We start from the raw sequence: 23,621 nt of genomic DNA on the forward strand, positions 1-23,621 counted from the left end.
ACTTACAGTTTTTCTATGTACATATAATCACAGAAACACAGGAGTGCATCAATTATTACTAACCCAGGAGAAATGAGTTAACATCACTTGCATAATGAATAAAGGGCAGACTTCAGCTTAATGTGAAAAGCAACAGGAGCTAAATAACAGCTCTGTAATATTGGCACTAATGCATAATGAGCTAATGTAAAACAAGGATACACAAGCAATTCTCAGATAGAAATTAAAGAGTAATACAGCCTCTCTGATATGAATGCACTTTTTAATGCCTGCTGTGTTATAGGTTTGAAGTCTGTCTTCATCCCTACAGAGCTGTCATAACAATAATGATAGAATATTAATTAAAACTAAAATGAATTTGAACAATGCATTGAATATGTCTTTCATCTTTAAAAAAAATCTCAAAGATTTGTCCCACCACACTTTGAAAAGTACAAATAGAAACAGTGCCTTTTCATGCAGCTCTAGATGTTTATTTTAACCTCTGTCCAAGAGTAGAGTTCTATCATATTTAAAGAGACTTAAAGGTGATGCTGCCTGAAATCATTGGCTCCAAATTGTAAAGAATTATGTGCTTCCATCCAAAACCCTCATGTTTGCTTCTGTGCATACACTGACAAGACAATACTGTATCTGTCAGTGCAGAAAAAAGATCTATAAATTCAGCATGAACTACTATTTAATCAGTGTACACAGAATTGCAATCTAAGACTTTGACACTGCTAGTTTACTTCATTGAGAAATTCCATGTGACCTATAGCTGCTTGTCCTGACTAGAGTTCAGATCTTGCCTTCACAACATGCTTTGGAGATGCTGAAGTATTTGTATGCATGAATAATATATGTTTTACAGAGATGGCATTCATGGATAGACAGTATTAGTAGTTGACAGCATAACTGTTTGTTGTTGTGTGCCTTCAGTTCCTTTCCTGTCCTACAGTGAACTTGTGGGCTTTCTGGGGCTGAGAGTATGCAACTTGCACAGTGTCACCAAGTGAGTTTTCACAGATAAGTGAGAATTCAAATCCAGGTCATCAGAGGGCCCTTCCACAAATCCCATGATATCTGCTTTGAACTGGGTTATCTGAGTCCACACTCAGATAATGTGAGATTTTCTGCCTTGATATTCTGGGATATAGGGCTGTATGGAAGGGCCCAGAGTCATTGTCCATCAACATTCAAATCATCACACTGCGCTCCCTCATGGCACACATCATATGTATCTCATTTCATTTAAAGCATTTTAATCATCTCCCTTGGCCTAAAGTAGCCAATGTAAGCTGAAATATTACTGTGCCATACAATAGCATCACTGCCTATTATGTTTGGGGGTAAGCTCTCATCATATTTCTGTAGGGAATCAGTGGTGGCAGAAAAAGCTTTATTATGCTGTCTGTTTCTCAAATGCTTCATTTTGGTGAATGGGTATACAGAACCAAGGCTGTATGGGAAGGGATAGCTGGAAGAATCACCAGTGTGCCATATTAGCTGTAGAACTACAAATATAAAGAAATGCAAAGAAAATCAAAGGAAGTTTGGAAGAGTCTTCTATAACTTCCACCTCTGCTATTACCATTGCTCTTACTGTGGACTGTGATATCTATTATTCTATGGATGCTGCTACTTGAAACCCCTAAGATACCAATAATTCTCATGATCTCCGCTTACCATGTAAAACAATTCAAAATATCATTTAATTCTGTAACATTCCAGTGAACTCAGGTTTTGCTCAAGAAGTTTTAGTTAAGAAAAGCTTCCTAATTTAATAACGAATGATCAATATACATATACCCAACACATGGTCTCTTACTGTGGTTTACTTTCTGTATTATAACTATTATATATACTCATGTCATGTACATTGAGGATAAGTTTTGAAGACATAATTATGAATTTTGATGTAAACTGTGAATAAGTGAGAGTCGTTCCATGGAGAGGGGAGAACACACCAATGAGACTAGAGATGGCCATTCTCCCCTGGCTGTGGCCATTTTCCCATCCAGGCATTTAAAAAGCCAGAGGCAGTGTTGTTGGGAGACAACCTTTCTTTCTTTTTGATGTCAGCACAGAATAAAAATTCTTCAGCTGGGTAATTTGGTGCAGCTATACAGTTAGAGGACCCAGGAGACGTATACCCTTTGCTGTTTTCTTCACATGGATCTCTTTAGATACACTATAAAATTTGTGACTGCAAGTGTCTCCAGTCTAAAAATATTATGGGGATTGGATAATGCTTCTGTTACCATATATTTGGCCAGATCCTTTTCTGATGCTGTTCACTCTCCACCAATTATTAAACGGCCATATGAGAAACACAGGAGGAAGATGAATTCTGGATGGTCTCTTTTGTGGATGGAGGAGAATGAATTTTGTGTGAGGAGAATGAATGACACAAATACAGGCAAAAATTCAGCCTGTAAATGCCACTAACAGAATATCAGACGGAATGGTTTTGATATGGGTTGCTGTGAGTCTTTCGGGCTGTATGGCCATATTCCAGAAGCTTTCTCTCCTGACATTTCGCCCACATCTGTGGCAGGCATCCTCATAGCTTGTGACGTGGCAGGCATCCTCACAACCTCTGCGGATGCCTGTCACAGATGTGGGCGAAACGTCAGGAGAGAAAGCTTCTGGAACATGGCCATATTGCCTGAAAGACTCCCAGAAATCCAGTGATTTCGGCCATGAAAGCCTTCAACAATGCATTGTTTTTTATATGTTTTTCATTCCTATCATGATTTTGTTTTGTATTCATTGACCCCATTTTAGTACTTCTTTCTAGACCGCATCTCATTACATCAGACTGGTCTCCAGATGTTTTGGCCTTCAACTCCTAACAGCTGGTAAAGGCTGGGATTTCTGTGAGTTGTGGGCCAAAACACTTGGGGACCCACAGGTTGGCTGCCATTTACTTTCCGGGCCCAATTCAAGGTGCAGGTTATCACCTACAAAGCCCTAAACGGTTTGGGACCCACCTACCTTAGAGACCGCATCTCCCTCTATGAACCCACACGTTCTCTTCGCTCGTCGGGGGAGGCCCTTCTCTTGCTCCCACCACTCTCACAGTCGCGGTTGGTGGGGACGAGAGAGAGGGCCTTCTCCGTCGTGGCCCCCCGGCTTTGGAACTCGCTCCCTAGAGAGATCAGGCAGGCCCCTACCCTCCTCTCCTTCCGGAAGAGCTTAAAAACCTGGCTGTTCCAAAAGGCCTTCGATGTTTAGTTGTTGCTGGATTGATCTATCTGTCCATTCCATAATAGTTCCATTGTTGTTGTCTTGCCATTTTATACAGCACTTTATTGTCCATTCAACTTGAGATTTCCTTTCTCATTTCGTAACACTCTACATTCGCCTGGGTTCTACGAATTAGTCTCCTGTTTTTAACACTGTATCCTGCTTGTTGATTTTAATAATTGTTTTTATTGATGTTGATGTTTTTTACTGGGATAATTGTTTTATTGCTTTGTTACTGTTATTTGTTTGTTTTATCGGGCCTGGCCCCATGTAAGCCACCCCGAGTCCCTTCGGGGAGATGGGGCGGGGTATAAAAATAAAGGTATTATTATTATTATTATTATTATTATTATTATTATTATTATTATTATTATTATTATTATTATGTCATGGCTCTTTAGTCTTTATGCATTCTTGTGTTGGAAAAAAACATGAAATTAAACTTCAGGTCTCTATGAGAAGACAGGCAATGTTTAGTTAATACTTGATAACTTATACATTGTATGTATATTTATCAATAGAAGAAATAGATAAGCTCCCCCTTAGTAACTTGTATGTATTATTGCCATGTGCCTTTAAATCCTTTCTAGCTTACAGGGGCTTATTGACCAGATGTGTTCAGAATGGATGCCAATTGCCTTCCTCTGATGCCAAGAGAATGTGACCTGTTTAAGGTCACCCAGGGGATTTCATGACCCACAGGATTTCAACCCTGTATTCCAAATCCTAATTTAACTTTCAAACTACTATACATTTTGGCTCACTACCTCACACAGAAGTCAGTAAAAGATTGTGAAAGTGATGTGCATAACAGATGAAGAGAGCCATAAGAAAGGTGTGAAGAAGTGGCTGTTTTTAAAGCATCTGCTTGCTAATATAGATATTTTGAAAAATATTATGAAATTATATTTTCCTTCTCATTTTTATTAGATTGCCTACATTCCCTAGCTTGGAAACTTCATCAGTTATACTCCCTGGCCAGTACATAGTCAAGCTGTCTTCTGCTTCTTCTCCATCTGTTCAGTTTATGTACTTTATTGTTCACATAATTTGCCACACTATACTGTTAGCCTGTCTTATTTTATTCCCTGAAATATAGTTCTTTCACAGACTGTTACACATTATTGAAAATTTGTTGCTGATTGGTAGAAAACATGCTTTGAATACTTAAAGGTCTAGATTCAGTTTTTAGTATTTCAAGTTAAGCCTGGGGGAGATTTGCCTTTGAAGTCTAGACAGCCACTGTCAGAATAGATAGAAATTAGCTAGATAGATAATAGTCTGAATTTGTGTAAGATGGTTAAACAGTCCTATGTTACATTGCAGTTTCTGACTGTAAAAATATCTGATGTAAGAAACTGACCACAAAATATGTGCTTTTTGAATTCTCTACAGGGACTTAAGAATATTGGCAGTAGATTGACAATCTGGATGCAGATTCATATAGAAGACTAAAAATGAGAGTTTTTGAGAAAGGCTAATGAAGATTTGTGAACTGAGATGGACATATTGATCAGGATGACAGAGGAGGAATGTCTGTTTAAAGAGGTTCGGAGTTTACTGAATAATATGTTCCAACCATTAGGGTTCATTGTTTGTAGGATTTATGAGCTTGTAATGTGTTATTAAATGTATACGTGTGATTATATAATATTAATTAAAGTGAGTGGACTACTTAGAACTAAAAAAAACAGCAGATAGAGAATGAGAGGTCTGTAGATTTGTCTATATGTTTGCTGTTAGTCTTGTTTTAGTATATACTAGCTGTGCCCGGCCACGCGTTGCTGTGGCGAAGTATGGTGGTATGGGAAATAAAGTATTGAGGAATTGGTGGTAGTTATGGTAAAGGGTAAAGGTTTTCCCCTGACGTTAAGTCCAGTCATGTCTGATTCTGGGGGTTGGTGCTCATCTCCATTTCTAAGCCAAAGAGCCGGCGTTGTCCGTAGACTCCTCCAAGGTCATGTGGGATGACTGCATGGAGCGGCGTTACCTTCCCGCCAGAGCAGTACCTATTGATGCACTCACATTTACATGTTTTTGAACTTCTGGGTTGGCAGAAACTGGGGCTAACAGTGGGGGCTCTCTCCGCTCCCCCAATTCAAACCTGCGGCCTTTCGGTCCAGAAGTTCAGCAGCTCAGCGCTTTAACATGCTGTGCCATCAGGGGATATTATTTCCTAAAGGTTGTGAATATACAATATTTTTGATTGTTGTTTTTTTTGTTTTTGTTTTTTTGTCTGTTGGAGGCAAGTATGAATGCTGCAATTAGGAAAAATGATTAGGATGTAATGGCCTTGCAGATTTAAAGCCTAGCTGTTTCCTCCCTGAGTGATTTTTTTGTTGGGAGGTGTTAGCTGGCCCTGATTCTTTCCTGTCTGGAATTGCCTTGTTTTCAGAGTGGTGTTGTTTGCAATATTTTATGTGCTTCTACTGTCTGTGGCCCTGAGAAAACAGAGGATTGGCCAGACTTTGATGATGAGAATACTTTGTTGGGAGGTGTTAGCTGGCCCTGATTGTTTCCTGTGTGGAATTCCCGTTTTCAGAGTGTTGTTCTTTATTTAGTGTTCTGATTTTAGAGATTGTATTGTTCTGATTTATTATACCACATAAATTTTTATATATTCTGATTTTAGTGTTTTTGAATACTTGGAGCCAGATTGTATTCATTTTCACGGTTGACCGCAACACAATAATAATAATAATAATAATAATAATAATAATAATAATAGTAAGGATAGTAATGATAGTAATAATAATGACTTTGGTAATACATAGTGCTTCACTGCCTTCTCAGCTTCCTTTCTGGAAGAATCCTTTCTTGGGAGGTGTTAGCTGGCCCTGATTGTTTCTTTGTGGAATTTCCAATTTTCTTGCTTTATTTACTTTCTTTATTTCTTTATTACTGTCCTGGTTTTAGAGATTATATTGTTCTGCATTATTCTATCCTAGAAATTATTTCATATCAAAGTAGAATCTCACTTATCCAACATTCGCTTATACAATGTTCTGGATTATCCAACGCAGTCTGCCTTTTCATAATCAATGTTTTTGTAGTCAGTGTTTTAAATTCATTGTGATATTTTACTGGTAAATTTGTAAATACAGTACAGTAAAGTCTTACTTATCCAACATAAGTGGGCTGGCAAAATGTTGGATAAGCGAATATATTTGGATAATGAGGCGTTAAGGAAAAGCCTATTAAATATCAAATTAGGATATGATTTTACAAATGAAACACCAAAACATCATGTTAGACAACAAATTTGGAAGAAAAAGTAGTTCAATACGCAGTAATGCTATGTAGTAATTACTGTATTTATGAATTTAGCACCAAAATATCACGATATATTGAAAACATTGACTACAAAAATGCGTTGGATAATCCAGAACGTTGGAGAAGCGAGTGTTGGATAAGTGAGACTCTACTGTAATTACTACATAGCATTACTGCGCGTGGAACTACCTTTTCTGTCAAATTTGTTGTATAATATGATGTTTTGGTGCTTAATTTGTATAATGATTACCTAATTTGATGTTTAATCAGCTTTTCCTGAATCCCTTCTTATTATCCAATATATTTACTTATCCTGCTGGCCTGTTTACGTTGGATAAGTGAGACTCTACTGTATATTGATAATCTTATATTATCTGCTCAGAACTGGATTATATGAGGCCCCTTCTTCACAGCTGTATAAAATGCCCACTGAAGTGGATTATATGGTAGTGTGGAGTCAAGATAATCCAGTGCAAAGCAGATAATATAAGATTCTAAATGGGTTATATAGCTGTGTGGAAGGGCCTTGAGTCTACACTGCCATATAATCCAGTGCAAATTAGATAATCTGTGGAAGAAGCCTAAGTGAGGCCTAAATTTGCCTGTCCCCTAACTGAAACCTGGCTGTCCCTTGGTTGCTAGGCAACGAAGTGGGCAGAGATTAGCCCTCTAAACTGGCAGCAATTGGATAAAAACAATTATTGCTCTCCCTCTAATTAGGACTTTATTTTTCTTTTCTTTTTGTTGTATCAACCCTGAGGCATGTGTGATGGGTTGTGTTGTCAAATTTCAAGGTTGGGGGGCCTGTAGTTTTGTTGCTTTGTCCACTGCCCTGATGCCATCACTCTTTTATATATATAGATGTTAATTGTGTGTCTATATTGATACATTTGATTTTTCCTGTTTCTATACTTATGTGTTGTCATGTATAGCTTTCTTTGTATTAGTTAGAAAGTAGATTTGTTTTTATTTATTTATTTACACTATTTATACCCCGCCTTTCTCAACCCCAAAGGGAACTCAAGCTGGCTTTACATATAGGCACCTAACTATTCAATGCCTTAAAGCAACATACAGTTAAAATAAACATTTGAATTAGGAATTAAAATTAATGCACATTAAATCATTTTGAAACATTATATTCATTATTAAAACATCCACAGTCATAATCTGGGCCATTCCAGTAGTCATTGCACATAATTCGTATCAATTATTGAACTACAATTATTCTCCGAAGGCTTGATCCTAAAGCCATGTTTTCACTTTCCTTCTGAAGGCCAGGAGGGAAGGAGGGGGGTGATCTAATGTCACTGAGTTCCACAACCGAAGGGCCGCCACTGAGAAGGCCCTGTCTCTCGTCACCACCAGTTGTGCCTGCAAAGGAGGCAGGACTGAGAGCAGAGCTTCCTCAGACAATATTCATCTCTGAGATGGTTCATAGGAGGAGATACGTTCAGACAGATAAGCTGGGCCGGAACCATTTAGAACTTTATAAGCTAAAGCCAACACTTTGAATTGTGCTCGATAGCAGACTGGCAGCCAGTGGAGCTGATGTAACAGGGGTATTTTTTTTATTATAGTTGTATTATGACTTTTTTCTATCAATAAAAATTAGTATTAAAAATCCTTGTTTTTAATTACAGGCAAGTAAAGCTTTAAAAAAAATTCCCAGGACTACAGAATTTTTTGTTTTTCCTGTTAGAATCTTTAGGTGTGCTGGCATGGGACTGGCCGTGGCTCAGCTTTTGCCTTGCCAATTTGATTGAAAATCCATTATGATCACTCACATTTCTCAACATGTATTAGGTTCATCTATCATAAAAGGCTAGCTGTTTGATGTGTTAATGTGCAAATGATTACTGAAGTACAAAAATTTGCCTTTTGTCTACCAAACAGCCAGCTGCAACATCCCATCCCTCTGGTATCCTTTTGGCAGTGTAATTTTATATAAGTCCATCTTTTCTTAACAGCTGAATAAATTATTAATAGAACAGCACATCAAAAGAATTAACTGTTCTAGAATGATGCCAGACAGACCAGACAATGTTGCTTTCTATCCACTGAGTTTGCACAGATGAATAAATGAAAAGATTCATTTAGCAAAATTTATTGTTCAGCTTATTTTTTTTATGTGCCGCTTATTTTTTCATGTTCTATCAACAAAAATTAACAGCCTGAATGTATTGCTGGAATGGATATCTGTGCTGTTAAACAGAGAGCAGACTTGAATTCCTTTCATATAAAATTAGTGTGCATGAGCTAGCATATCAATTATGACTTTTAATCTATTTCTGAATAGGGAACTAATTATGCCTAAAAAGCAGCAGTGGCACACCAAGGCTTACACTCAGACAAAAATGCATTAGATGGGAAGTAATGTTTACTTCATTTTCTCCCCACTACTTTAGGTGAAATTGTTTGACTCTGAACTAATGAAATTTCAGCACTTTAGACAATAAACTATTGAGACACAGCAAGACTTTCTGATGTTCCAGCAGAACAATGTTAATCAAAAATATCTCCCCATGTAGACAGACACATTTTGTTTGTCCCCAGCTGAAGTGCTGGGTGTTAGGCAAGATATGGCCAAAGAAGTAACAAACCATTTTCCCTCTCTGTGTGTTTTATGCCTTGAAATCAGCTTTTATGATCAGATGCAGCCAATTGTAAAACAGTGGTTTAATTAAGAATATGGAGTATAGTCACTATAAGTCTGCATTCACAGTTCCATGATTAGGTTTAGTATATGAGCTTGCTGTCTTCTTCTTGCATATCACAACTTCTTCATTCTATGGCAGTTTGCCCATTCACAGACTCTCCCAGACTGTCTCTGAGAAAACCAGTACTCATTTCTAATAACAATATTCTAGAGCAGGGGTCCCCAAACTTTTAAAACAGGGGGCCAGTTCACAATTCTTCAGACTGTTGGAGGGCCGGACTATAGTTGGCCACCGAGCAATAAATAACAACAACAACAACAACAACAACAACAATAATAAAAAAGAGGGTTGGAAGAGACCCTTTGGGCCATTGAGTCCAATCTCCTTCTGCCTTTGGGCATCAAAAGCACAAGCAAAGCACCCCTGACAGATGGCCACCCAGCGTCAATGTTAATAATAATAATAATAATAATAATAATAATAATAATAATAATAATAATAATAATGGTTGTAAGAGAAGAAGAGACCTCTTGGGTCATTTAGCCCAACCCCCTTCTGCCCTTGTGCCGTGCGGGGCGGATAAATGGCTTCGATGGGCCGCATCCGGCCCCCGGGCCTTAGTTTGGGGACCCCTGTTCTAGAGGATAGAATCAGGATTCAAAATGAACCTAACTGATTATAAAACTAGGCCAAAATTAACAAACTTAATTTCAACAGGGATAAATAAAACATACTGCATTTAGGCAGGAAAAAAATAATATGCAAAAAGCTAAGCATGAGTCAGCAATGTGATGTTGCAGGCCAAACAGGCAATTCAACTCTAGGATCTATCAGCAGGAGTATAATGTCCAGATCAAATAATAATTATATAATAACTTTATTCTTGTATTCCACCCCATCTCCCTGAAGGGACTCAGGGTGGCTCACATGGGGACCAAGCCCAAATTACACCACAAAATACAACAAAAGAGGTAATGGCACAGCTTTCTTTTTTTAGCCATACCTCACCTAGAAAACTGACCATAGTGCAAGATATTGACAAGCTAGAACGTGCCCAAAGGAAGCAACTAAGAGTCAAAGGCCTGTAAACCAAAATCCCCCTTTGGAATGTGAATGGGATTTGGAAACAGATAGAATATGCTTTGTTGCATTCTAAAACATAATGGCAAATTCACTAGACAACCAAGTTAATGTGACAGGCTCAGAAACACAAATGGTGGGTTGCCTTCTAGTGGTTCATGCTATGTGACTAGGGACCTCATCAGATGGAGGTCCTTAAGCCAAGAAACAGCAGTGGAATCCATAGGGCAGCACTGGAAACCATCAGGCAGTGCCCTACATTGCCCCTTTCCCATGCTATGTAAATGCAAAATGTGTGTCTCAAATTGCAAATAGACTTTGAAAACTATTTGGTGCTAACTACACTTGTTGCTTCCGTCAAGAGAAAATTACTAAAGATCTACATCTCTAATTCTAACTCAAGATATGTGTGCTGCACAAAGTTCTTTTGTTGTACTAACAAAGTGGAGTGTTACCAAGAGAGCAATTTCCTAGCAGAACTACTGATTTGACCAAGATGGATGAGATCCTATAGTCAGAAATGCTCAAACAAAAGGGAAATTTCATAAAGATATGCTGCTAGCAGCACAATTGCAAACAATTCCTATGAAGAACAAAAGTGGGCAATGTTTTATCAAACCAAGATAGATACATTAAAATGTGAGGCTGATGTTTAGAAGAGGCATACATATGCATTGGAAAAATGGGGAAATCGTCAAACAGGAATACAAGAAAATATCTAATACTTGTAGGGATAAAGTCAAAATAGCTAAAACACAGAATGTCTTGGGCATACTAGAGAGCTTCAAATAATGTTTAAAAGGGCAATACCTAAATTCAGAGTAAAATGAAGAGCAAAGATGCAATAGAAGCATGGCAAGGGAAAGATAGCTGTAGACAAGAGTTGGCTCAAACATGATAATTGAAAATGTATTTCCAAATATTTTTGTTCTTTTTATTTTTAGGATTACACTATAAATAAAAGTCATAGAAAATTATTACAGATGGGGAAGATATAAATAGTTATGAACAAACTCTAGAATAGGATAGATTGGAGAATTGGCTAGTAGTTTGTTTGTTTTATTATGGTATTGAATGTTTGCCACTTTTGATGGTGACTAACCTGAGTCTCCTCGGGGAGATAGGGTGGGTTACAAATAAAGTATTATTATTATTATTATTATTATTATTATTATTATTATTATTATTATTATTTTCTTGAAGAACATGGCTTTTTCCTAAGAATTCTGGAGTGCTTAGAAGACTCATCCTGACTTTCAGTAGGCATTGACTACTTCTCTATGTTTCATTGTGCAGATGATTACATAAGAAATCCTTGATGTCCAAATGGTGATTACACAAGTCACAAAGCACTGCTGCACATTGAGAACTTTATTTGCTTGCTTTTGTAGACATTTGTTGTCTATCCATCATAATTTGAAGCTAGCTACAAAGTCAATTAAATGGTCAGTGTAGATGGGGCTCCAATCAAAAGGTCAAGAAGAATGCAGAGCAAACACTTCATAATGATGATGATGATGATGATGGGGCTGTTTATTTATGCCCCCTCTTTTTCTCTCCGCAAAGGAGACTCAAATCATTCTTATTCTTATTCTTATTATGTTTATTATGTTTATTTATATCCCACTTTTTTCTTTCCCAAGGAGACTCAAAGTTGCTTACATTAAAAGCTGTACAATTTAAAATCTACAAATATTAAAATAGAATTAAATATCATTGGTATTAAAAATTCAGTTAAAAAACATAAAAGCATATTCAAAACAAAAAACCCATAGTAGCCCCTGACTTGATCTTCAAAACCTTCTTCTTTACAAGCCTGCCTGAATAAAAAGGAGGGAGCCATTCTGGCTTCCCTGAGTAAGGAGCTCCAGAGTTAAGGGGTAGCCACCACGAGAGAAGTCCCACTCTCTCATTCCCACCAACTGAGTTTGAAATAGAGATGGGACCAAGAGAAGGGCTTTCCTAAAGATCTCAGGGCATGGGCAAGTTCATACCAGGAGATGTGGTCAGCCAAATGCCCTGGACCTGAGCTGTCTATGGCTTTAAAGGTCATAACCAGCACTTCGAATTGTGCCCAGAACAAACTGACAGCCAGTGGTGTTGCTGCCATGGGGGCTGTCTGCTGCCTGCAGCTAGTTTCAATTAGCAACCTAGCTGCAGCTCTTTGAAGCAGCTGAAGTTTCCGAGCACTCTTCAGAGGCAGACCTATATAGAGCATGTTACAATAATCCAGACAGGATGTAACTAATGCATGTACCACCGCAGCCAGATCTGGTTTCTCAAGGAATGGGTGCTGTTGGTGCACAAGTTTTACATTTGCATAGGCCCTCCTGGCCACCACAGAAACCTGGCCCTCCTGGGTTCAGTTTTGAACCTGGAGATCCAGGTTTCTGCGGTTGCCAGGAAGGTCTTCACACATGAAACAAGCTTAACACCAAATCCAGGAGGACCCACAAATTGCAGACCTCTATCTTCAGTGGGAGTGTAACTTGAGTATAGGCTGAATCCTTATTCCCTGTTCCACCTTCCGACTGACCAGGAGTACCTCTGTCTTGCCTGGATCAAGTTTCAATTTGTTTGCCCTCATCCAGTCAGAGGATGCTAAGAATTTGCCATTGTGATTAGCAGGTCTCCACTTTTTCCCACTCCTACTTCCCTCCCAAAAACTGGATATATTTGAGATGCTGTAGGAATTGGAGGAAGGATGGAAAGTGGCAGATAACATGTCTAGTCTACAGAAATCTATTATGAGTTCATCTGAAGCCCAGAAGGAAATTGGCTTGGGCTCAGGGATTCTATCTGCGAAGAGATCACAAGGACCATCCAGTTCAAACCCCCCGAATCCCATAATTTGACATCAGATTTACTGTAGTTGGGTTTTATGTGTTTTCTAGTACTTTTATGAGTGTACTCTACCCCCTGCACAGTCATGTTGATTTAATGCCTAAATAGTTAAGCTATTCCAACAGCCTCAATAACAATTAAACAAATATATTATTTACTGTAGAGAGCCACAGTTCCTATGTTGCCCTAGAGTGAAAGCACTCCCAATTCAGTGTCCTGCCAATGTAAATGTTCCTGCTGCTTTTGTAATCTTACCCTCTTCAGTATCAGTTCTCTCTCTCTAATGCATCAGAAGGGAAATAAAAACAGAACTTTTGCACAAATCACTGTAAAATTTAAATGAAAAGTAAAATCACATTAAGCCTTGACACTCAGTTAATGCTTTTCATTTATTCATAGGTAATTTGTGAGTGGAGTCCTATTTCTAGGGATTTCATTACAATCACTTCACTAACAACAAATCAACACCATACAAAAAAGCAGAAAATCCAGTTAAGTTCATTTAGTCAGTGTGTTGCTGAGATATCTCATATTACATGAAATGTGGTATATATTATTAAAATACCTCCTAATTCTCCTCTAGGCACATGATAATTTAATAAGGATAATTTTTCATGGGAACTAAAGGATTTACATTTTGTAAAAAAAAAAAAAAAAAAAGTAACCATAACATTTTATATCACTTTTCAATGAACTCCCGTGTTTGAGAAGTTGCTTATTTGATTGCATAATATTTTATAAATATTAATTGAGTAACATCTCGAAAAACCCTTTCAAGTACCCTTTTTTGTTTTATTTTATTCCTTTATTCCTCCCACATTCTTATCCATACAGAATTTATTGCTTTTTTATGAGGACTCCTTATTCCCTATGTGCTTCCAACCTTCAGTAGGGAAGAGAAATTATAGGGAAGAGTAGTGTAAATATACTTAAATAAAACTAAGTGTTACCAGAATTACATATACATTATTTTGTCATTGTTCGTAACATATCTTAATTCATAAGATATTTGAGCATCTATTTTGCCCAAATATTAACAGAGAGTAAACATTCTGATAATACTGACACCACCACATGACCCTGAACAAAATTATATCATATATTTTAAAAAATAAACAGTTTTGTACCTGGTTAATATTTGAATGGGAGACCACCTGGAAGTATCAAGGAGTTTCAGTTAAGACTATTCTGCTGGAAGGAAAAATCTATATTGACCAATGGTGTGATTGGCTATAAAGCAGTTTTCAATGTTCCTAAGATGCAAACAACGGATCCTTCTAATGAGGACTGAATCAGGATATCACTTGGAAAAGTTTCTATTTGGTGGTTGTTACTTACAACTGAGTTTGTACTGCTATTAAGTCATATTTACAATTTTGATGTAACTTATACATCTATTCCCTAATCAACACAACATAAAACATGTACTGGACATGCACAATTTGACAGCTGTTGTAAAAAGCAAAAGTAGAGTTGCCAGTTATAAAAATGAAGCTGCTTTGCACAAAGTCATCATCTTTGTACAACTCATCATCCAGAACAATATTGTCTATTTTGATTGGTAGGAGTTCTCCAATGATCCAATGATCTCATCAGATGGGCCACCAGAATCACATGTAATATTTGCAGCATCCTAGGATGTTGCCAGGATGCTGCGAGGATGGAGCCCGCTGAAGCCTTCACATGAGACAATACAATGCAGATTTATAGTATTTTATGGAGACTATAAAACCTGTTAGCATGAGCATCACATACAGGCTTTTTTTCATTTTTTATTTCCCAATGCTTTATTTCAATGCTACTGAAATGCTACTGTGTGTTACTCCACTGCAATTATTCTTCAGCAATTCAGAGTGATGGCTGGTGTTTGCTCGGTCTTGTTTGTCATACAAGATTGCACAATTGTTTCTGTGGTATTTGAGATAACTGAGAAAGATCATGGAAAAGTTCAGAAAACTGGAAACCTCAATATCCCTCAGAAACCTTGCTTGTTCCAATCTCTCTCCATTCTTTAATATAGTTTTCATTGTTGAGTGCATTTGTCCATCTTAGCACTTCATCCACTACCCATTCCATCACTATCTATACAGTCATACATACATACATACATACATACAGGCTTTTGATATGAAACCTTTTGTCAGTTACATGAAATGACATTTGCTTTGATGTAAAGTCAAAACTCACTTCGTCTGTGCTTGCCTCTTCTTCTCTTCCTCAGAGGCCACGGCAGAGGCAGTAGGGATGGAGGAAGGACTTTTTATCTGCTTTTGGTCATAGGCAGGATAGAACTTAATCTACTTCTCCTGTATTATTTCTGGAGAATTATTGTGGTGGAATGGTTTGAATGCTGGAGTAGGACTCAAAGGGCCTCATCACACAAGCAAAATTGCCCATTGTGCAACATTTTCACTTCACTCGCGGCACGGAGCCTGCTGGCTTCCATCTCACAGCATTGATCTACTTCCCGTGCGGCTCCATGGTGCAAGTGAAGTGAAAGCATGGTAAGCTGTCACAGTGGCAATGCAGGAGGCTTTCTGTGCTGCCTAGAGAACAAAGGGGAGAAGCCGGATGATGGATGCTTCCCCCTGTGGGATGGGGAGAGGGGCAAGGCTGCAGATGCAGGGCAATGGGTACCCTTGTCCACCACCGTGCCCCACCGTATTCGCCATAATGTGTGGCAAATCCCATTCTTTATGTGATGAGGTCCTAAGAAACAAGGATCTGAATCCCTGTTTTGCACAGAAACTCACTGGATAACCTCAGAGAAATCATACATTGTTGACTTTTAGAACACACTTTGTTGCTTTATAAGAGAAAAGGCATTGATTAATTCCCTATTAATACATCTTGCCAAGAAATCTCGATGATACTAGAGTCAATATGAAGGCATGCAACACTAATAACAGGCAGTACTTACATATTTTACAATAATGTTGCTAATTGTTACCAGAATCCAATTCCAAATGACTCCCATAAGTTCTTAGTACATTGTTGTATGACATCAGAGCTGCTTAACCAACAGCAATCAGATCAGTCTGCCAAGTCCCACTATGAGATGAGCAAAGATCAGCTACTGCTGCTGGGATGACATACACTGTATTGGCCAGAGTTATGAGAACTTATTTATGTTTTGATCCTGACAGTTCCTATTGCAGGTTACACACTACAAATAAATGAGGCAGCATAATTGTTATTACTAGAGAGAACTTACTCAGTGGAAGAAAAATATGCCTAAGGGAAATGTCTGCTCCAAAAATTCCCCCTTTCACTTATAATCATTTCTGCCTGAAACAAGATTCTCTCCTTGGGCTCATTACTTGTGAGTCAGAATCATTAAAAGAAATCAAGCCACTCAGGGTTCTGATCTAGTCATACCTTGACTATATTGATTGAGATTCTTTAAAAATTGCCATTATGTTGATTGGAGACTCCAAGCTGCAAATGCTTCCGGAAGTGTTAATAACTATGATTCAGGGCAACAGTGGACGAATAAGTGGCTTGATGTCCTCATGGATAACGCTCAACAAGTGTACACCGCATGAGAAAATCATGGCTTTATTAGCATCTCTGTCATAACTCTGCATCATGCATGGACAAATTTTATCCTACAGGGAGAGCAGCAAAGGACACCAATATGAATCAGGATGGGTTTATATAATTATTTTGCTGTAGATTTTCAGCATTCATTTAGATTATAATTGTATGTCTAGGGGGTGAAGCTATTTGCATCACTTACAAAAAATCATTAAAATTAGCCAAATTGATTTGCACTTACTTGGCTACCACAGTAAACAGTTTTTGCAATCCTCCGATTTTGTAATAAAGTTGTGCATTGGGGAAAATACTCAACATTGTATAGACATACATCTTTTAAATGAAGGAAATGTTTGTACTTCAACAGTTTTTCCATACCTTATACAAAAAAAATTATTTATAATGCAGTAATTCTTAGACTGCAGGGGAACAGAACATTTTTCACACATTAAAGTATTATTTACTTATTTTTAATTTAAATTATGATCACTTCATGAAAACAGGTTCCTAGTACTGAACTCATTTGTTGTGGCAGCCTTGTCACATCATTAGTTGTGATGCAGGCATGTAGCGGAGGGGGGGGGGGGTGTTAAGGGACTTCAGCCCCCCCCCCCCCAAATTCTCAGAGTGGTCCGCGAGAAGGCCTTACATTTATTATTTAAACTGTTATGTTTATTCATATCATGATCTGATCACCATGCTCAATATATTCCATATGCATAAGGATATTGGAATAACGATACAAAAAGTTTGCTAGGGTAGATCCTCTCCCACCCAGACTCAGCCACACACACACACACACACACACACACACACACACACACACCCCGAAGCAAAATCCCAGCACCCTCCGAATCAAAAGCCTGGCTACGGGCCTGTTGTGACGTTACTTGATATTCCTCACTTAATGTTCCTCAACCATCAATGAGAGTCATTACACCATCGTCTGTCACTTCCAACTTCCAGCAGCCAGTGGCATCTCCTCTTTGCATTTTTTGTTCTTGGTCAGTTAATGTAGAAGTATAATTACCACGATACATACTTTTCAAATGAAAAATAATTTGTCTTTGAGTATCCCTTTTGGGAAATGGGGTGGGATATAAATAAAGTTATTATCATTAATGGTGCAGAATGTCCACAATGGGTAATATGTTTAAACGCTTTAGTACAGATAATATGTGTTATGAATAACTTTTCAATAACTTTAAAGCATAGGTTCTTTTTATTGCAGTTTCAGTCTGAAAGGTATAGCAGAATTTTTATAGAACAACAAAGAATGACATTAGACATACAGACATACAGATTATATGCAACTACATTGGATTCACAAACAACTTATTACATTGGCTAACAAACAAAGGGGGGGTTAGATTTTCACTCAGCATTCACATACAACATGCATCCATCTTCATGCATACCAAAACATTACCCTATTCTTTCTCCCTCCTTGGAGAAGCACCTGCTTAGGCCAGACCCAGCTTCCACTGCCGCCTGCCAACACATAGTTCCAAAATGCCAAAATGCCAAAACTTCAAAACTCCAAAAAGACCATGACTTCAAAATGCACTCCTTCCTCTTTCCCTGAGAAAGGGAGGTGCCCAAAAGTGAACAGAATCCTGCTTCCCCATAACAGATCTGCCACTCCCAAGTACACCATCTCCACTGAGCATGGCAGGTGAACAGTGTCACTGTCTATCACAAGTTCTGGACTGTCGTGAGGTCACTTATATAGCAACATTTTGCTGATGTTGTCCCAAAGTTGTAAATGAACAATAGATGTCTTCCATCCTGGAATATCCTCAGTTTCCTGGACCAGATGTTGATTCCTTTTGATTGGTGTTAGCAAACATAAGCAGACTTCCTTCTTAACCATGGTAAACATTTCTCTTATCACTGTCACAGTTCTTATCACAGTTTACCAGGCAGGCCAACTATTTCAGGTCTTATTAGCAGGCTATAATTACAATTCCAGCAAGCAGGTAGTTAATGGTTTGCAGGCCTTAGTCTACAGACTGGTGTCTTCAAATTTATTAGCTCTCATTCATTCTTCCATTCATACCAAGATATCATATATACATATTTCATTGGCTTTCGATGGGTGAAAAACTCGGGGCTATGTCTGTTCTTAGTGTTATTTTAAAGCTAATTGTATTGTTTTAATCTATTTCTGTAAACCGCACCGAGCCAAATTGGGAGTAGCGGTATACAAGTCTAATAAATAAATAAATAAATAATTTTGATCTTGTTACATATGAAGCTTAATAAATTAAAATAAAACATGTATAGTTTGTTAAAGGTATAGGAGAAGTATGTATAAGACAAATTAAAAGACTGTTTCAAGTTGATGAAGCAACTGAAATCGATAGAGATGGCTTTCTAATTGATGGTGACAAGCTGTGAGAAGGTGGGTTTTTGTGTGTGCACGACTTTTCTTACAAATACAACTGTCAAATGCACTTCAACAGAAAATGTTATATCATGGGAGAAATACATTGATATATGGATGGATGGACCTCACGCAGTGCCTGTTTTTCACATGAGTTCTAAAGCAAAGAAAAATCAGTTGCTCCTGAAACCAGGTGGAAGCACTGCATGATACATGGGATCCTCTTCTACACTGCTATATAAAATCCAGATTATCTGCTTGAATTGGATTATATGGTAGTATAGATTCATATAATCTAGTTCAAAGCAGATAATGTGGATTATCTGCTTTGATAGTCTGGATTATATAACAGTGTAAAAGAGGCCTTGGTGGGCTAAGCAATCCTCTGAATAAAGTGTTATGTACAGTTGTGAAAAAAATGTGATTTCTATCAAAGTCTCAAATTTTAAAGGTTTTGTATGAAGATATGAGTTTAGATCACATTGCCTAGCTTTTTCATTCCAAGGGCGCTTCCACACTGCAGTTAAACATGTGCCAAAGCAGGTTTAAAAAACCTGTTTCAGTGCACGTTTAAGTCTCCACACCCCCAGCCACCCCAGCCCCCCTAAATAAGCCATAAAAATTTACCAGGCTGCCATTAAGGTGGTTCTGCAGTCCCCCTGGTGCGTAGAAATGACATGCTAGGAGACGGGGCAAGGAGCCCTAAAAATTGAGATGGCTGTGTAGTTTGGGCCCAGGGATCACATGCCGTGGTCCCCATAACCAATCCACACTGGGTCCACACCTGGTAAGACCTGGATCTTACTTAAAGTCTAATTAAACCCTGCTTTGTTCCAAATAATTTTGTCATTTTGACTCCTCAGGTAAAAGCCCAACAGGTCCTGCATTTTTGAGCCTTTGTATGAGGACCCTAAGGCTTCTTATCTGTCTGCAGGGAAGCTGTTGAACAGAATTTTTGAGCTAAGACGTGAAGTTTTCTGCTTTTTGCCAAAGCTAAATCATCTAGTGTCAGAACTTACAGCAACATGAATATCCTTTAGAGACTGGCATATCTTGAAGCTATGTTTGAGAAATTAAACATTCTGAACAAATCCCTTCCAAAATATGAAACAATCAGACTTCTGTGGAAGTATAAAGCTTAGGAGTTTTTTTAAATAAAGAAACTCCTACAACTCTGGGCAAATGGTTTGAAAAGTAATGATTTGGAATGTTTCCTACTCTTGTTCACATGCTAAAAGAAACCTTCACATAATTCCCTTGCAGCTAACACCTAGTCGTGCTACAAGAACATATTAAAATGTGTTTTTATGAAAATCTCAAAACATTGAGCTGGATGAAAAATCCATTTGAAAATGCACCACTGCCAAGATCATTAAACATGACCAGCCAAGGCTCTTATTGATCTAAAGGCTAGGTGCTTCTTTTAGAATAAAATGCAAAGAAAACTCCTTGCTGGGGTTTTGAATGAGTGTTTGACAAGAATACCCAAGATTATATGAAAAGGTTATGAGAGTGGTCATAACACTTGCAACCTCCTATCTTTGTAAAACTGGCATCTCAACTCTGATGGCTATAAAGGATAAATATCATGCGAGACTTGATGTCAATGAGAAATTGAGAGTTTGTCTTTCTAATATTTCTGTTAGCTCCAGCTTCTGCCAACCTAGCAGTTCGAAAACATGCCAATGTAAGTAGATCAACAGGAAGGCGGGAAGGTAACGGCGCTCCATGCAGTAATGCCAGCCACATGACCTTGGAGGTGTCTAGGGACAATGCCGGCTCTTCGGCTTAGAAATGGAGATGAGCACCAACCCCCAGAGTCAGACATGACTGGACTTAACGTCAGGGAAAACCTTTACCTTTACCTTTACCTCTCTAATATTACTCCTCATTTTTGTAAACTTTGCACTCAGAAACATAAACCTCTGGGGGAAGATAGGGAGAGATAAGGGGTGATTCTTCCTCTTCCCTCATTGATCTGTCACTCTGGGCAATGACACTTCAGGCAATGGCTGGTAGGTAGGGCCTGTATCATAACTGGAGACCACCATGACATGGAGAATGGAAGGGTACAGTAAGGGTAAAGATCCGGTGGCAAAAACCTTGTTTGGTGCTGCTGGGCAGTCAGGACTTCCTCATATGTCCACTGCAATTCAGGGAGTGCCTTTCTGACCCAAGACAGATCTTTCTCCTCATAGCTCGAGGTGGGTTACAAAACAATTAAAATACATAAGCACAGCAAAAAAAACACTACAAATACACACCCTAAATCATACCTCCATAAAAGTTACACACCAAAATGTATTTCTACAAAATACATACTAAACACACACAAAACAGAAATCAAACAAAGGATACTTAACATTCATGTTTAAAGACTGCCTGGGCAGGCCTGCTGGAAGATATAGGTCTTTAAATGGTTTTAAAATTCTGACAGCTCATTTAATTGTGGGAGTTCTTCCGGGAGGTCATTCCACAGTTGTGGGGCGGCCAATGGAAAGGTCCCCCTGGTAGTAGTTGCCAGTCGGGTTCTGGCTGGTTGGAGCAGACACCCTCCAGAAGACCGAAATGTGTGGGGCAGATTGTATGGGAGAAGGAGATCCTTTAGGTATCCTGTACCCAAATACTATTTATAGCACTATAATTCCAATATAATTTTCACGGGTCCACCTTAAGGGATCTTGGGATTTGTGGTTTTTGTAAGGATTATTGAAGAATATCAGCCAGTGAGTTCTAGTACCCCATCAAGTTACATTTTATAAATGTTGCTCTGACAATTAAATTGGAAACATAGTGCTATGAAAGGACCCCTGTATTTAGATACTAGGTTATAATAAGTAAAAACTTGAGTACCTATGAATTTCCTTGCTTTTCTCATTGTATTGTACATCTGTGCATCAGTAGTTCACCCCTAATACTCTCAGACTTCTTTAGAGGAGGAATGCTGAACTCATGCACTTTGTTTTCTAATTCTAAACTCAATGTGTAAGGAACTATATCCAAAATCAAAGCTATAAAGCTGAAATGTCTCTCAGATTACTTTTTACAGTACCTTGCCTATACATATTGAAAGAATTAGATGTTGATGAAACAAATTTCCCTACCTTGCAGGATTCATCTAATTGTATATTTTCCTAAAGCACTACTCTGTAATACACAACATTACGTATACCTTTTACACATAAAAGCCATAGCATGGGATAATAAATAGAGAGAACATTTCTATCACTTTTACATTTCTGCAAAATGAGCTATCATTATGAAGTGGGCTCCAACCAATTTAGTATTAGATATGCATTACAGACTTCCAGTGCTTTACTTTTCTTCCTCATAGGTGTTCACTCTTATTCAGTGGGAAGAATGGGGAATTTCAACTGTTCACCCTCTGAAATGGAAAGTTTCCCAGCTGTCTCTCTGGTGCCCCTGCAATAAACTGTCAAGGAGAAATTCCTGGTGCTGGCTTCTTGAAGAGAATTTAATTAGCTGACATTTTACAAATCTAGTAATTTCTATTTGCTGCTGGGGTGTACTTGCTATTATGATATTAAACTTTTTAAAAAAGATTTTGCAGTCCTTTGGTTGGGTTTTACAGAATTATGAAAAAAATGAAACTGCATAAGATAATAAAACCAAACCAAACCAGCTATCCATGGGAAGAGGGTTGGGGACAGCAATATCCTTTTTTGAGAAAGGCAAAAATACAAGCATTTGATTTCTCTAAAACTCTTTGTCAGGCTTGGTGACAACTTTAAAAAACAGGGAATAAAAAGATGAAACAGCAAGGAATGATAATGGCAATGACTTGAACTTAAAATAGGCAACAACTGAGTGTTAGCATTAATATTCTTCAACCACTCCACACCCATTCCACCATGATCCCAAGCACAGGAAATATATTGCAAAGAGTACATAATTTCTTGTCACTGTAAACTGATATAAGCTCATTTAATGTTGCAAGTTGCTCAGCATATAGAAGATGCGTTTGAAAGGCAGCAGATTACAGGAGCTGTCTTCATAGGCTTGTCAGCAGCTTATGGCACTGTAAATCATCGCCTTCTCCTGAGAAAAACTTATAATATCACAAAGGACTACCACCTCACCCACTTCATAGGAAATTGCTACAAAACAGGAGATTTTTGTTGAATTCCAGGGCCAGAGAAGCAGATAGTGAGAACAGAAGAATGCCCTGCCTCAGGGAAGTGTGCTTGCTCCATCAATGTTTAACATTTACATAAATAAACAGCCACTGCCAGAAGGGGCAGAGAGTTTAATCTATGCTGACTATCATGCCACCACCGCTCAAACAGGGAGCTTTGAAATAGTTGAACAGAAGCTCTCAGAAGCTTTAGGTGCTCTTACTGCTTATTACAGGGAAAATCAGCTGATCCATAATCCATCTAAAACACAAACGTGCTTTTCACTTTAAGAACATTCAAGCATCTCGAGCTCTGAGGATTACCTGGGAAGGAATCCCACTGGAGCATTGCAGCACACCAAAAGCCTGGGAGTTACACTGGACCTTGCTCTGACTTAAAAGAAGCACTGCTTGACTATCAAGCAAAAAGTGGGCACAAGAAATAATATCATATGAAAGCTGACTGGCACAACCT

The sequence above is a fragment of the Anolis carolinensis genome, chromosome 4 (genome assembly GCF_035594765.1).
Source record: "Anolis carolinensis isolate JA03-04 chromosome 4, rAnoCar3.1.pri, whole genome shotgun sequence".
NCBI lineage: Eukaryota > Metazoa > Chordata > Lepidosauria > Squamata > Dactyloidae > Anolis > Anolis carolinensis.